Here is a 13,601-nt window from a genome sequence, read left to right as displayed (position 1 = left end):
TTCGCCCCCAGGCCCACCTCCGCCCCTGCAAATCGGGGAACCACAGGAGACATTTCTTCTCCTTTCACTCTGCTATCCTGTATCCTTGCAGATTTGCCTGGTGTCCAGAGGGCCTGATCTGGAAAATGCTGCCTTAACACCTCTCCGGCCATGGGATGGGGAACAACAGCATCACCGGCCCTGGGAGAGGGAGCGGCCGGCGCCTGCGTGCTCTGCAGCGGGTTTTCCATCAGGTTGTGGGTGGCAGCGTGTGACCTGCCTCCCTGTCCCCTCAGAGAAGGTGCATCTGTGCCTCATCCAGCCGGGAAGCTGCAGGGGAGGAAGAGGCCATGCAGCTTTCCAGCGCCAGGCTCGTTAAACCCGGCCCTGGCTGAGGCTGGCAGCAATTAGACAAAACCCCAGCAGAAAGTGGCCTGCCTGTATGCCGCCTGCTCATTAAAACCCCCCGCCTTTACGGCAAGATCTTTGAAGAGCGCACGCCAATATTTTTGGCGATAGGTCATTTCTTGAAAAATCTGGAAATGATGTCCCATATTCCATCACGGATCCCCCGTCAAAAACCTCGTGATGAGGAAACAGAGTCAGTTATTGCACTGTGGGCTCTTAGAAGGTGATGCTAAGAGCAGGTAGCTTCAGCCATCCTGGTGCCTCGGGGACCGCCTGGTAGATATGCCCTTAGATTTGGCCCCATGTATAGACTCAAGGCGTAAGCTAAATGTGGTGGTGATTTTTACGTTTCATTGCCATGTAATTTCAAAATACTTTTTCAGAGCCTGTGTGAAGCAGCCAGGCATAGCATTCCCCTGAGAAATTTCGCTGCACAATAAGTGATTTTTACCCATATTCGCTAGCGGCAATCCAGTTCCCAAAGCAGGTACAATAGTGGGGGTGGAGGGCTCAGAATAGGCAAATCCCTTATGCCCTGTACACCTCTCACATGGTATCTATAAACCTAAAGTGTAGGCTTGTCTAGCAACAGTGGTTCATGTTAGAAACTGGAGCAAGCTTCTGGGGCGGGGAGGGGAGTTGATTGCAAAGTTTGCATGTAAAAAAAGGTTTTTAAAAGTTAAACATGAAGCTGTTAAGTGGTTAGCAGTGCCAGCGCCCAGCCTAGCAGGGATCTGTGAGTATTGCCCTGCACTGATTGTTTTTTTTCCACTAACTGAAGGGTTCTGAGGGAGTTTATCTTGAACGTCCAGACTGCGCTTACCCCATTGAGCACCCTTCTCAAAAGGGACAGTTGTTCCTTGCTATTAGCAAACATTCGGACTAAATATTTAGTAATCGCTATCAAAATTTCAGCTGGAGAAATAAAAAATCAGATCAGTGAGGATGTCCTGAGCAAAATTACACAGGATGTCATGTCAAAAGCAGGAACTGCCCCAGTAGCACCCTGATCTGGGCTCACTCTCTAACCACCTAATTGACCCCATATTGCAAGTAGGTAAGGTTCTGAGTGCTTTTTTATTCTTCCAAAGTTGCTGTTACCTGTTAAATTGCATGGCAGATAGCAGCAATTTTCTCTCCTTCTCCCTCATCCTCCAAAAGTCTCTAACGCTTTACAATGCATCGCCACTTATTGCTCATTTTGCCACTCGAACACTCGCATAGAGCTGACTGACTAATCTCCGCTGCTAATGCACATCAGTGGTAGTCAGATCGCTCATATCTGAATCATTCGTACCCTGTGCAAGCTGAGTCTCATTCAGGTGTTTAACATGCTAGTCCAAGTGTAGCTCTACATTGCAGTCATTTAGCAAATGAGTGATTGTTTTGGTCTTCAGAAAGGAAGGTGGGAGAGGGGAGTATTTTTGTTTTCTGTGACAGTGTTGCTGCCACCTAACTTGCACAGGAAAAAAAAAAAAAAGTGATGCCCAGTGTCTAACTCTTTTATTCTCTTACTTTTTGTTTGGTTACAATTAAAAATTCTTTTTAAAATTAGCTTAATTATATCTTGATATAAATTTAAGAGAAGCAATTATGAGTTGTTCTTTCTTCAGAAAGAGATGGTGCATGATTACAGCAAATAGATTCAACTTGATCATGGATAAAATTAATAAAAGGTTATCTTCTGTGAAGTAAGTAACTGACATCAGTAGTTCAGCCTGCAGATTCTTTTAACCATTTTTAACTGCTATTTCTACCCATTTGAACTTCCAGACCTAATGTGAAGGGAGAGGGCATTATTTTTACAAGGAAATTTGTCATCTCATTTTGTTAAAAAAAAAAAAAACAACAGAAAAAAAACAAAAAGAAAAAACAGTGAGAAAATCCAACAACTGTTTTTCTCACCTTTGCTTTAAAGTGCATGTTTTAATGTGTATGATCATTGCTTTTGGTTAACTTCTCAGCTCAAGAACTCTGTGCTCTATGTAAAATCAGTTCTATTAACAATACTGTTTACACAGAAAGAGCGGTAGCACTGTAGCCGTGGCAGTTCAAAGACAAAAAGTTTGCTAGAAGTAACTAACCTCTTTGATTAGAACAACTGTTATATTCATTTTTTCCAGCTGTACTAAAAGACACTCATCCCCTATCTTGACTCTTTTATACAGCTATGTATGTTGTAATGGCTTCAGATGAACTACGCAGAACTGCCCAGAGCTACACTTTGAAGTAATGTTTATTTACAGTTCTTTATATAGTTGGTCTCCATGACTTACCATCAAAATAGCAAAAGGGTTCTCCTCTTCCTTGTGAGCAGTAATTTTCTAGGTCAAGTAACATTTGCATTGCGCACTGCTCAGAGACAGACACTCTGCTGGATTTAGAGAGTACGGTTTGATGCAGTGGCTGGGAAGACCTTGGACAAGTATTGAAACAAAAAATTCTTTGCCTATATTAAAGTTGATTTTTCCTTCCACCTCAGTGAAAGGTGATCAGGAACAGAGAAGTCCTGGTCAGAGAAGTCCAATGGTGTTTTATTTCAGATTTAGTTCTGCATAACAAAATCCATGGACAACTATTAATTGATATTTTTGGATATTTTCAGTGTGGCAAATGCAACATCATTTTGGGTCATGCAGTGGAATTCACTGAAATCCAAGTCAAGGTGTCTGCTGGCTTCAGCAGAGGCAGGACCTAATTCTTTAAATTGGGTCTGGGGTGTAATTTACAAAAGAGCCTGGAAAGTATCCTGGGCTGCATCAAAGGAAGCGTGGCCAGCAGGTTGAGGGAGGTGATTCTCCCCATCTGCTGTGCTCTCATGAGACCCCACCTGGAGAACTGCATCCAGCTCTGGAGCCCTCAGTGCAGGAAAGACATGGACCTGCTGGAGCGGGTCCAGAGGAAGGCCACAAAAATGATCAGAGGGCTGGAACACCTGAGAGAGTTGGTGGTATTCAGCCTGGAGAAGAGAAGGCTCCAGGAAGACCCTATAGCAGCCTTCCAGTACTTAAAAGGGGCTTATAAGAAAGATGAAACCAAACTTTTTAGCAATGCCTGTTGCAATAGGACAAGGGGTAATGGCTTTAAACTAAAAGAGGGTCAATTCAGACTAGTTATAGGAAAGAAATTTTTTACGATGACGGTGGTGAGACAGTGGAAGAGGTTGCCCAGAAAGGTGGTTGATGCCCCATCCCTGGAAACATTCATGATCAGGTTGGACGGGGGTCTGAGCAACGTGATCTAGTTGAGGATGCCCCTGCTCATTGCAGGGGGATTGGACTACATCACCTTTAAAGGTCCCTTCCAAACCAAACTATTCTATGAAAATCAGGATCTCTCATTCCTCTGAGACGGACAAGGAGTGGGGCATCCCACTTCCCCTTGCATCCCTGTGGTGAACTATAACCCATGTGCCTTTTGGAAATGGCTGCCGTCAATTAGATGTCAGCTCCTCAAGCAGTGCAGGAATGGTGGGGTGAAATGCAATTTTCTGTGCTGGACATACTCAGGCTAGATGATTAGGGGTTCCCCAGCCTTAAAATCTTTGAATCCATATACCAGACAGAATGTCCCACCTGAACAGCAAGCATGTAGCTTATGTTATAGCCCTTCACCATACATTACCCAAGCAAATGTAAATAAAGAGAAAAATGTTTGAATCATACTTACTAGTTACAGCAGGAGAATACAGGACAGGAGCAGCTATGCATTAGCTATTTGGTGCAAGTTTATAGATTATAAAGATGGAAAGACCATTTGTGATCATCTATTTTTTTTCCTGTATTACACAGGTTACAGGACTTTCTTGAATTAACTCCTGCAGGAACTAGAGCATTTCTCTGAGAAAATCAATCAATTGCAACTTTAAGATGTCTAGTGATGGAGAATCCATTACAATCCTTGGTAAATTGTTCTAATAATTAATTACCTTCCATGTTAAAACACGTCTAGTTTCAAATTTCACTGGTTCTTGTCAGACTTTTTTCCACTTGACTGAAATGCCATATATTATCAAACTTCTACTCTTCTATTCTATTTCTGCAGGGAGATGGGAAATTTATAAATTATAACCAACTCTCCCCTTAACCTTGTCTTTGTTAAGCTAAATAGATTGATCTACTTAAGCCTCTCATTGAAAGACATCCCTTCTCCTCTTGTAGCCCTTCTCTGAACCCCTCTCTGTTGGCCACCAGTCCCCAGGGGTGGACCCCAGAAGTGAACACTACTTCAGTCACCACCGAACCTCTGCCGATACAGAGGCAACACAGCTTTACTCTGAGAAATCCTGCAGCAGATATGGGGCATTGACTCTTTGACTCACATCCCTGGATTGAAAATTTATATTCAGATTATTCACCATTACTCCTGATTTTTACTTTTTTTTTTAGAGGGCCTTTATACACATGGACAAGATCCCAATACTAGAAACGTGAAATAAGCCTGGAGTTGTGTGCAACAGAGAAATTAATTTCTCTGCAGAAGGGGAGGCATGTCAGCTTCTTCTCCAGACACACTGTGCCTCAGACATGGAGAAAAAATGCAGCAACCCCCTTAACAGACTATTTTTCACGTGTACTCCAAGGTCTGCGATCATTGTTTGGCTTCCCAGATAGAATTTGAGATATTGGGATTTTTCTACAACACTCCACATAGTCTTTTTGGATGCATCTCTTTTCCTGTTTGGAAATAGCACCCACCATGGGCAGGACACCCAGCAACACCAGAGAATTAGAGACAGAGCGATATCTGGAAAGGGCTTTTACCTTTAGTTATCCTTCAGGACATATTTCATGCTCACACTTCAAAATGGGCTGATGAGAGAACTTCTCATGTTGTATCTGTGCTTTGGGATGATTTTGAGAGCACAAGTGATACAGTTTGCCTTCAACACACCACAATTATTTCCTGAAGTATGTTTGCAAACTTGCTGTCTGTTTTCTAGGGATATTGCATCTACAGAGGGATTTATTGTTAAAATACGTTCTCAGAGGCCTGTAGCAAGTGGTGGGCTAAGGGATCACCTCTTTCATTAATCCAGATATGTAAATAAAAATGATAGAAAAAAGCAAGGTGAACAATTGGGTCAGCCAGCATACACGAGCTGATGTGTGACAGACAAGTTTTGGTCTAGCCTATGTTCTTTTTCTGTTTCCTCTGAGAAATGGATACATGAAATAGAAACTCACTAATACGCCAACAGGTAGCTTTCTACCCGCACGAAGCCCAACAACAGACTGGGTGGTTACAGCACAGGGAATCTTGCAAGTTTGGAGGCAAAAGCCAAAACGGTCTTTTCCTTCTCATCAGAGACTGGAAATTAGGCCGTATTTGATCTTACAGAGAGAGTAAATATATTAATAAAAAACAAAACAAACCAAACCCAACAACAAAACAACAACAAAACCACAGCAGAAACAGTAGAATAGCTTCCTAAGCTACCCTGCCTATGGCCACGCACATGTCTACCTCCCTGGTCTCTGGCATGACTAAGAGTAGTGAAGGCAAGATGTTGCTGATGAAGTTGAGTATGTTACCCGATGAGTAAAATTCCCCTACTGAGTCATCATTTTGCTAGCATGTAGTATCTGTATAACAAGTTGGACAGAGTTTCAGCACTGCATATGGCTTTTTCCCACATGAACACATTTTTAATCGCATATTTGTTTGAATGGGGATATCAACTTCAGAAAACAAAGTACACCTCTGGTTCAAAAAATGGCTGTGGGAAGCACAAGGAGCTCCAGTTTTACTTTCTTTCATAAAAATCATTATGCAAAGTTCAATCGGACTGTACAAAAATATATAGAGCTTAACACTGCAAAGTTCAGTATGTGTTAAACAGAGTGAGGACTTTGCTAAAGCAGCATTGTTCTCTATAGGCTAGTGGTCATAAATACAAATATTCATGCAATCTTTCCCGTTTCAGGCATACTGCTGCCACTATCGAGGTTCTTCACGAAGCATTTTTTTTCTGTTTCAGAGCTGTGAAGCATTATCCAATGGGCTGTTTTTTTCAGATGGTCTTTTCCTTTTGGGAAGAGAGAAATCAAAATTATATAAAAGAACATGCTGGTTCAAGTGAATCCCTCAGGCTTCAGCAGCAATGGACAAGCCTCAGAGGTACCTTGGAGACTTGTAAGCATCCAAAAGATAACGCACCAGGATCATTTTTGTTAAAGCCATTTTTGCATCGCTTTATATACTAGAGAGAGGTCATTAAATGATTGGGGACAGCAGGTGGAGAAACGCCACTGCTTAAAAGCAGTCCTTCCTGAAACAAAAAAGGCATTTTTGCTCCCTGGTGCTCCATCTCTACCTCTCTTTTCACGTCCCAGCTCAGAGTGAGGGGCTGTATCAAAGAGATGCCTGCGCAGAGTGGTCACGGTAATGTCTGGCTCTATCCGTTATAAGTCTCTGATTGTGGATTTTGTTTTGAGTAACACGAACACGGGATTAAGGAAACACACGGCACACTGAGGTCTAAATAAACCTGCTTCTAACAGCAATCAACCCCCAAGGTCTTGGTACAGATAAATGCCGTGATCCTGGCAGATCTGCAGAGACAGAGCGCAGAGGGGCAGTCCTGGGCTCATAACCTCGTTTCATTCCCGAGTGCTGTTGTCTTTCACGCTTAGTGCCTCCTTGCCCCACTGCTCACGGTAAGGGCACAGCTTGTTAGAAATCAGAGCGCCACAATTATTTCCCTGTTGTTGCAAACTTGTGGATTTTTGTCTCTTTCTGTAGGTGTCCAGATTGATGGAAGGAGTTGGAAGAGCCCTGGAGCGTAGGGGAAATACAGAATAGGTGTTTTGTAGACCCTCCTTGACTAAATGTTACAAGGTACTTACAGTGGGTGGGACCTGTGAGGAGGTCCTCTCCAGGCCTGTAGTCCTAAAACGGGAGATCTGCAGGACACAATGACAACTCTCTCCAGCTCCCCATTCTGGGCATTTTCTACATATAATGCCTCGAAATTCTCTACCTAATTGATTTGTGGCAGTGTCCCGCTGCCCTACAGGTGGCAGGGACCATCCTTGGTCAAGGGTCCTCTCCTCATTCCTGAGGGGTGAGGGATAACCCAGTCAGGCAGAGCACACGGAAAGTAGCAGACCAACAAACAAACCAACCCAAACAACCAGGAGAACCCTCCAAACCAAACCAAAACTGCTTCTTGAGTCTGAACCAATTTTACTGCCCGTAAATTAATGGACATCTGCACCCCCCTTCTATTTATAAATCCCCAGCTGTTCTGAGAATTTTTTATTTAATCAATTCAGTTGGTTTTGTTTACTTTTTAAAATTAAAGGTCTTTCTTCTGTTGTCACTGTTTGTAACAAGGTTATACTCAGTAAAATTTATGCAGTATTTTAACAGAAACATAGAGACCAGTATAAGGACTGTGCAACAGATAAGCTGCATTTGGTGAGTGGGGAGAAATCACATGAGGGCAGATACTATAATTTATATTGTTCTGCTGCTTAAAGTTGATGCTAACGGCACGGACTTGGTGTTTTGATAACAACTTTATTCAGGACGCTGAAACAGCGCATAAATGTTACCAAGTCAAAAGCTACCAGTAATGACAGTTTCTGAAAGGGCACATTTTTAGTGACAATTCTGGGATCCTACACATATAACCGCAAAATGTCCAGTGTTTTCATGTAAAGAGCACGGTTAGCTTATAGTAAAATTACAGTGGCAAAAATCTGGGAAGCACTTTGAGCAAATTTCACCCGTGAAGCAAGATCAATTAGGTTAAGGAGCCAAAACCCATAAAATAGTGAAGGAAGTAATATCTGCAATGAGAGGTGACACTCATTTCTTCTGTTTCCGTCTTTAGGTAGCAATCTCTAATGTTGTGAAGAGGCAGGAGGACTCCATGCTACTGATGCAAAAGTAAAATTCGGATTTTACTTTTACATCAGATGCAAAGCCAAAATTTGGATGGTATTTTATACCAGGGAGAGATTCATCTTGTATTTTGCCACATATTTCTGATTGAGTAATTCTCTTCTTTTTTTCTTCCTCCACAGATTCCTCCTGTAGTAAGGAGGACAGTGCCAGGCAGTTAACCACACTCCGCTCCGCTGTTGGCTTTGTCTAGTAGTGCCTGACATGACGGCTGTAGAGCCATATCTGGAACTTTCTGGAAAAAGTTCCAATTATCACTTCTCCCTCCACGGCAATAAAGTTGAGAACGCTAACAGAGATAGCATTTGCAGCACTGCCTTATTAGCTCTGGCTTGGTTTAGACAACACACTGGGTGATATTCCAGTAGCTGGTTTAGAGCTGGTGTTGCTCTAGCTGAGAAAAATATGTTACCTGTAGAAAGAATAAAAAATCCTACACACACACAAAAATGAAATCCCGTGTGCACACCTTCTCCTTTCGGATAAAAGCAAGCAGAGTTGAATGTAAGCCATCATTATAACATTAAAAAACATTTGATGTCCACGTACAAACCTTAACACATTTGAAACACTCTTTTTTTTCCCCACTGTATGTCACATATTTACTCCTTTTTCCTTTCTTTATGACTAAGGAAATGAGGACATTTGCATGAAAACAAGAGCTTAGATTTTTAAAAGTTTGTCTATTCCTGCTTATATTTTCCTGCTCTGAAGGGACTGGAGCCTTCCGCAGAGGGTACCGTAATTGCTTCCAACCCAACGAGCTGTGATGAATAAGAAGCAGGAACTTTTAAACAAAGACCCTGTTTTCATGCAGATATTCTCAGTAATAAAGCATAGGCTAAAAGAAATATGTGAAGTTATGTTTTGCAGAACTGCTACTTAAAGCAAAGCAGCTTTGTAGAAAGAAGCTGAGTCTGAATGTTTCTAACTGCAGTAAGGGAAAGCGAGTTTGTGTATTTTCCATAAGAGATTCCAAATGTCTCCAAACAAGATGGTTAAAAGGCAAAGATGGAATATATCCCAATATTATTCTCATCAGCATCATCAACATCAGTCTATGTGAAAAGATCCTAACCAGAATTATTGCACCATTCTCCCGCTTCGTTACAAACCCAGGAACACACAGCCTCTTTCCCACAAAGATTTAGTAATCTAGTATGTTCTTATAATCCATCCCTGAGTCATTGCCTTGGTCCACCCCCTCTTAATTTTCCAAACTCAGCAGTAATTGACCAAAACTTACAGAAAAAAAAATAAAATAGAGAAGAATATTGAAATTGGAAACAACAGAGAAATTGTAGGAAACGTTTATATTCAATGAATAGTTTAGGTTTTGCTTCATGATAGCTCACTCAGTAGATAAACCAAAAGCCAGGCAGCGTTCATTTGCTTGCAGTTCTCATACATTAATACCAGCAAGTATCCACCTTTTCGGTTTCTGATCCTCTAAGCAGCAAACACCTTGGAGTTACAAGAACAACTTTCTAGAGCGGTCCTTTGCCAGTAATATTAGTAGGTGGAACGGTGACTATTTTCTTCTTGTGGAAGCTGTGTCACAGCAGAGTCCTACTGCCCCAAACATAATGAGGTGACTGATTATCCAGCCACTCGGGGGATGTTTTCGCGCCCCCGAAACCAAAGGAAGACAGCACAAACACGTCTGTGCGGTGCGGGAACACTGACTTCTGCCTCCACCGTGCTCATCGGTGCTGCCATCACTGGGCTGTAAAGAACAACGACAGACTTCCACTGGAATTCTCCCCAGAAAAGAGGAAAAGTGCTAGCAGGTGTGCAGTTTAAAGTAAACCATTCAGAGTTGTAGTTTCTTTATTCCTCGGCGCATCTTCTCTCCGTTCAGCAAGGAAGATTTTCAGTCTGCACAGAAAGCGTACTTTCCATTGTAACTCATGCACACAAGTCAGAAGTGTCAAAATCATTTTTCTAACTATGTCAGTGAACAAAAAAAACCCAAGAGACAGAAAATTCTTACCCTCAAAGGCTGCGCTTAACCACCCAATAACTCCATATCAAGCACTGTGCCCAAATATTATAGTGCATGTTTTCTAAACACTCCTCTGTGGCAGAAGTTAAATGATAGATTTCAGCCAAAAGCCTTCTCTTTTTTTCAGCAAGTTTTAAAAACTTGAAAGTGTCTTCTCAGCTTTTTCTATGGACTGAGTGCTCCATCACCACAACACTGTAATTTAATCTAGAAACATTGGTAACTTTAATGAGAGACATCAGGCCCCGTTCTGCCTAAGTCTTTACTTTCTATTGCCAGTGGACTTGTTAGAGCTGATAATTCCAAAAATACAATATTTATAACTTATTCATGATTTATTTTAAACCTCTTTCACAGCCTGATGCACATGAGGCAATTTAAATCGCCAAAACTCTGTTTTGCAACTAACACTTCATCACACTGAATGGAAAAGTTCACACATCTGTTGGCGTTGTATTGTTTCGGGCTGGCTGCAGAGCAAACAACCCAGCAAGGCACAGATTTGCCGTACGAAGGCCGTCTCCAAACCAGAGGACAGAAACTTTCATGTTCTCACAAAAGCAAGCGAGTTCTGCAGAATGCGGAATGCAGAAGAGCCTCAGTCCGTGGCATCGAAGGACCGACACAGCCCCTTTCCCCAAGGATGCTTAGGGGGGTTCTTCAAGTGCAGGTGAGTAATGGGGTGTCACTAGAAGTCTTGACAGAAGGAGGGTCTGTGCAAGCCCTCTCATTGCCAGGAGATGCCGGTCTGTGTTATTAAACCCTGTTGATTCCGATACCGAAAAACCAGAATGGTGGACCTAACCTCATGCAATTTTTCTTATCTAAATATAATCTTACGGTACTAATTTCAGAGTCTCAGATGACTTAAAAACTGGGGATTAAAAAGCTGCATTCTAAACTCACCTTATAAATTCTGCTGAAATGACTATAGATACACGTATACGGACATATGTAGTGAGAGCAGGTTATGCAGATACATTCTACAATGTACATAAGTCATGTACCATGCACTAGGTCACAAATTCTTCACGGTGAGCATCCCATTTCTGTCCTGTGCTGATCCATTGCCTGGTATGGTGGGGTTCCAGGATGCTCCCAGCACTTCTGGCCAAGTGATTAATGGAAGCAGTAATATAACATCCATACCTTTCGCCAATGCAAATCAAAAACCCTAACTGTAAAACAAAGAAACAAATCCAGCAGAGTTAAATATTGTGCTTGTTTCTACTCTCCATTCCCACTCCACACTACAGTTGGTTTTCATCTCCTTTTGTTTGTTCTCTCTCCTGTCATTAAACAGTTTGAAAAAATAATGAGTATTTCTGGGTTTTTAAAGGCATGGTCCCAACTCAACTGAATTTAGGAATTTGTCTCTGCTGAGAAGGCATAGGGCTCTTTACATGACTCAAAGTGGTACTCCTGGATATGGAATTATTTTCCGATGTACTAAAGCACTCCTGCTTATTTCAAGCATTTCACTCGTCCATGCTCTAACTGTCTGGATCATCGCTCCTGGCTATGTCGCATCTTCCTTTCCCCCCTTTTCTTTGTGAGCTTACTTCAGATTCAGGCACAGCACAGTAGCAGCGTGATATGGAAGTTACCGAGACCCTCAGCAGGAGGTGGGTTTGAGAACAATTATCTGACAGAATTGTTTAGCAGTGCAGCCCAATCTATGCGATGACCCTTTTTCTAAATGTAGATATAATGGCACATTAAAGTGATGTTACATCTCCTAAAGCCTGCTGGGCGAGGGTTCAGCGAGGTTCCCATCATTTCCCTTCTGCACAGCAGTTCCTTTGTTACCGCCTCTCCTCCAGATCCTGTGATGGACGGGAGTCCCGCGCTCCTCCAACACTAAAACGGGGCTGCCAAGATAATTTACGGGCCCTGTGGCCAACAAAAAGTCTCAGGCCTCCTTGGGTTATCTCTAAGTCCTCCTTTTCTCCGCCCATTGTGCCGCCTTGTCCTCTCAGATTTTACAGATGCCAGGAAAGGTTTCGACAACGCAAGCATCCTTCAGCGCGCTGCTTTTAAACAACAGTCTTCTCCCAGCTTCGCCTGCGTCTGCGGTGGTGTTTCTAGACAGAAAGCAGAAAAGCAGAGAGTAAACACAGGACTGGGGGGGGGGAGAGGGAGAGAGGAGAGGAGTGGAGCAGCAATGGTGTGCCCGAGTCGGATCAGCCGGGGAGATGGAGGCCGGGTTGAGGTGCCCACGCGTGGGGCTGGCCAGATGGACCACTGTGGTCTGGCTGGGGTGCGTGAGGAAGGGCTTCTCCCAGCTCTCTTAGCCCCTTCCTTTTTGGCACTAGAAATCCAGGCTCGGTGTAAACTGTTTTGCTGGTGCTGCACCCCCCCCAGGGCAGCCTTTTTCTGTGGGGTGCAAGGTGCTGAAAGCAGAGGGTGCTCCTCACTGCCAAAGTCTGGGCAGCAAAAATCCACAGCTGCCTTGGCACAGGGTCCTTCCAGGCCCTGAGTGACTGGAATCCCAGGCACCGGCAAGATTTCTGCAGAGGATGCGGAGTTAAAGCTGGTGGATGAAAAGCTGGACATGAACCAGCAATGTGCACTCGCAGCCCAGAAAGCCAAACATATCCTGGGCCGCATCAAAGGCTCGCAGGCCAGCAGGGCGAGGGAGGTGGTTCTGCCCCTCTACTGCACTCTGATGAGACCCCACCTGGAGTACTGCGTCCAGCTCTGGAGTCCCCAGCGTAAGAAGGACATGGACCTGTTGGAGCGAGTCCAGAGGAGGGTCATAAAAATGATCTGAGGGCTGGAGCACCTCTCCTGTGAGGACAGGCTGAGAGAGTTGGTGGTGGTCAGCCTGGAGAAGACTCCACGAAGACCTTATAGTGGCCTTCCAGTATGTAAAAGGGGCTTATAAGAAAGATGGAACCAAACATTTTAGCAGGGCCTGTTGCAATAGGACAAGAGGTAATGGCTTTAAACAAAAAGAGGGTAGACTTAGACTAGATATAAGGAAGCAATTTTTTATGATGAGGGTGATGAAACACTGGCACAGGTTGCCCAGAGAGGTGGTAGATGACCCATCCCTGGAAACATTCAAGATCAAGTTGGACAGGGCTCTGAGCAACGTAATCTAGTTGAAGATGTCCCCTGCCCATTGCAGGGGGGTTGGTCTAGATGACCTTTAAAGGTCCCTTCCAACCCAAACCATTTTATGATTCTCTGAACCCCACAACGCCCATTCATTTCAGCCCCACTGAGGAGGAAGGGCCGCCTGCCGGACTCCCCTCTGGTTTCTGCCTCCCCTTCCACCCAACACCCGCCCGCC

This window comes from Charadrius vociferus, unplaced genomic scaffold (genome assembly GCF_000708025.1).
Source record: "Charadrius vociferus isolate BGI_N301 unplaced genomic scaffold, ASM70802v2 scaffold23, whole genome shotgun sequence".
Classification (NCBI taxonomy): domain Eukaryota; kingdom Metazoa; phylum Chordata; class Aves; order Charadriiformes; family Charadriidae; genus Charadrius; species Charadrius vociferus.
This window is presented reverse-complemented; position numbering follows the sequence as displayed.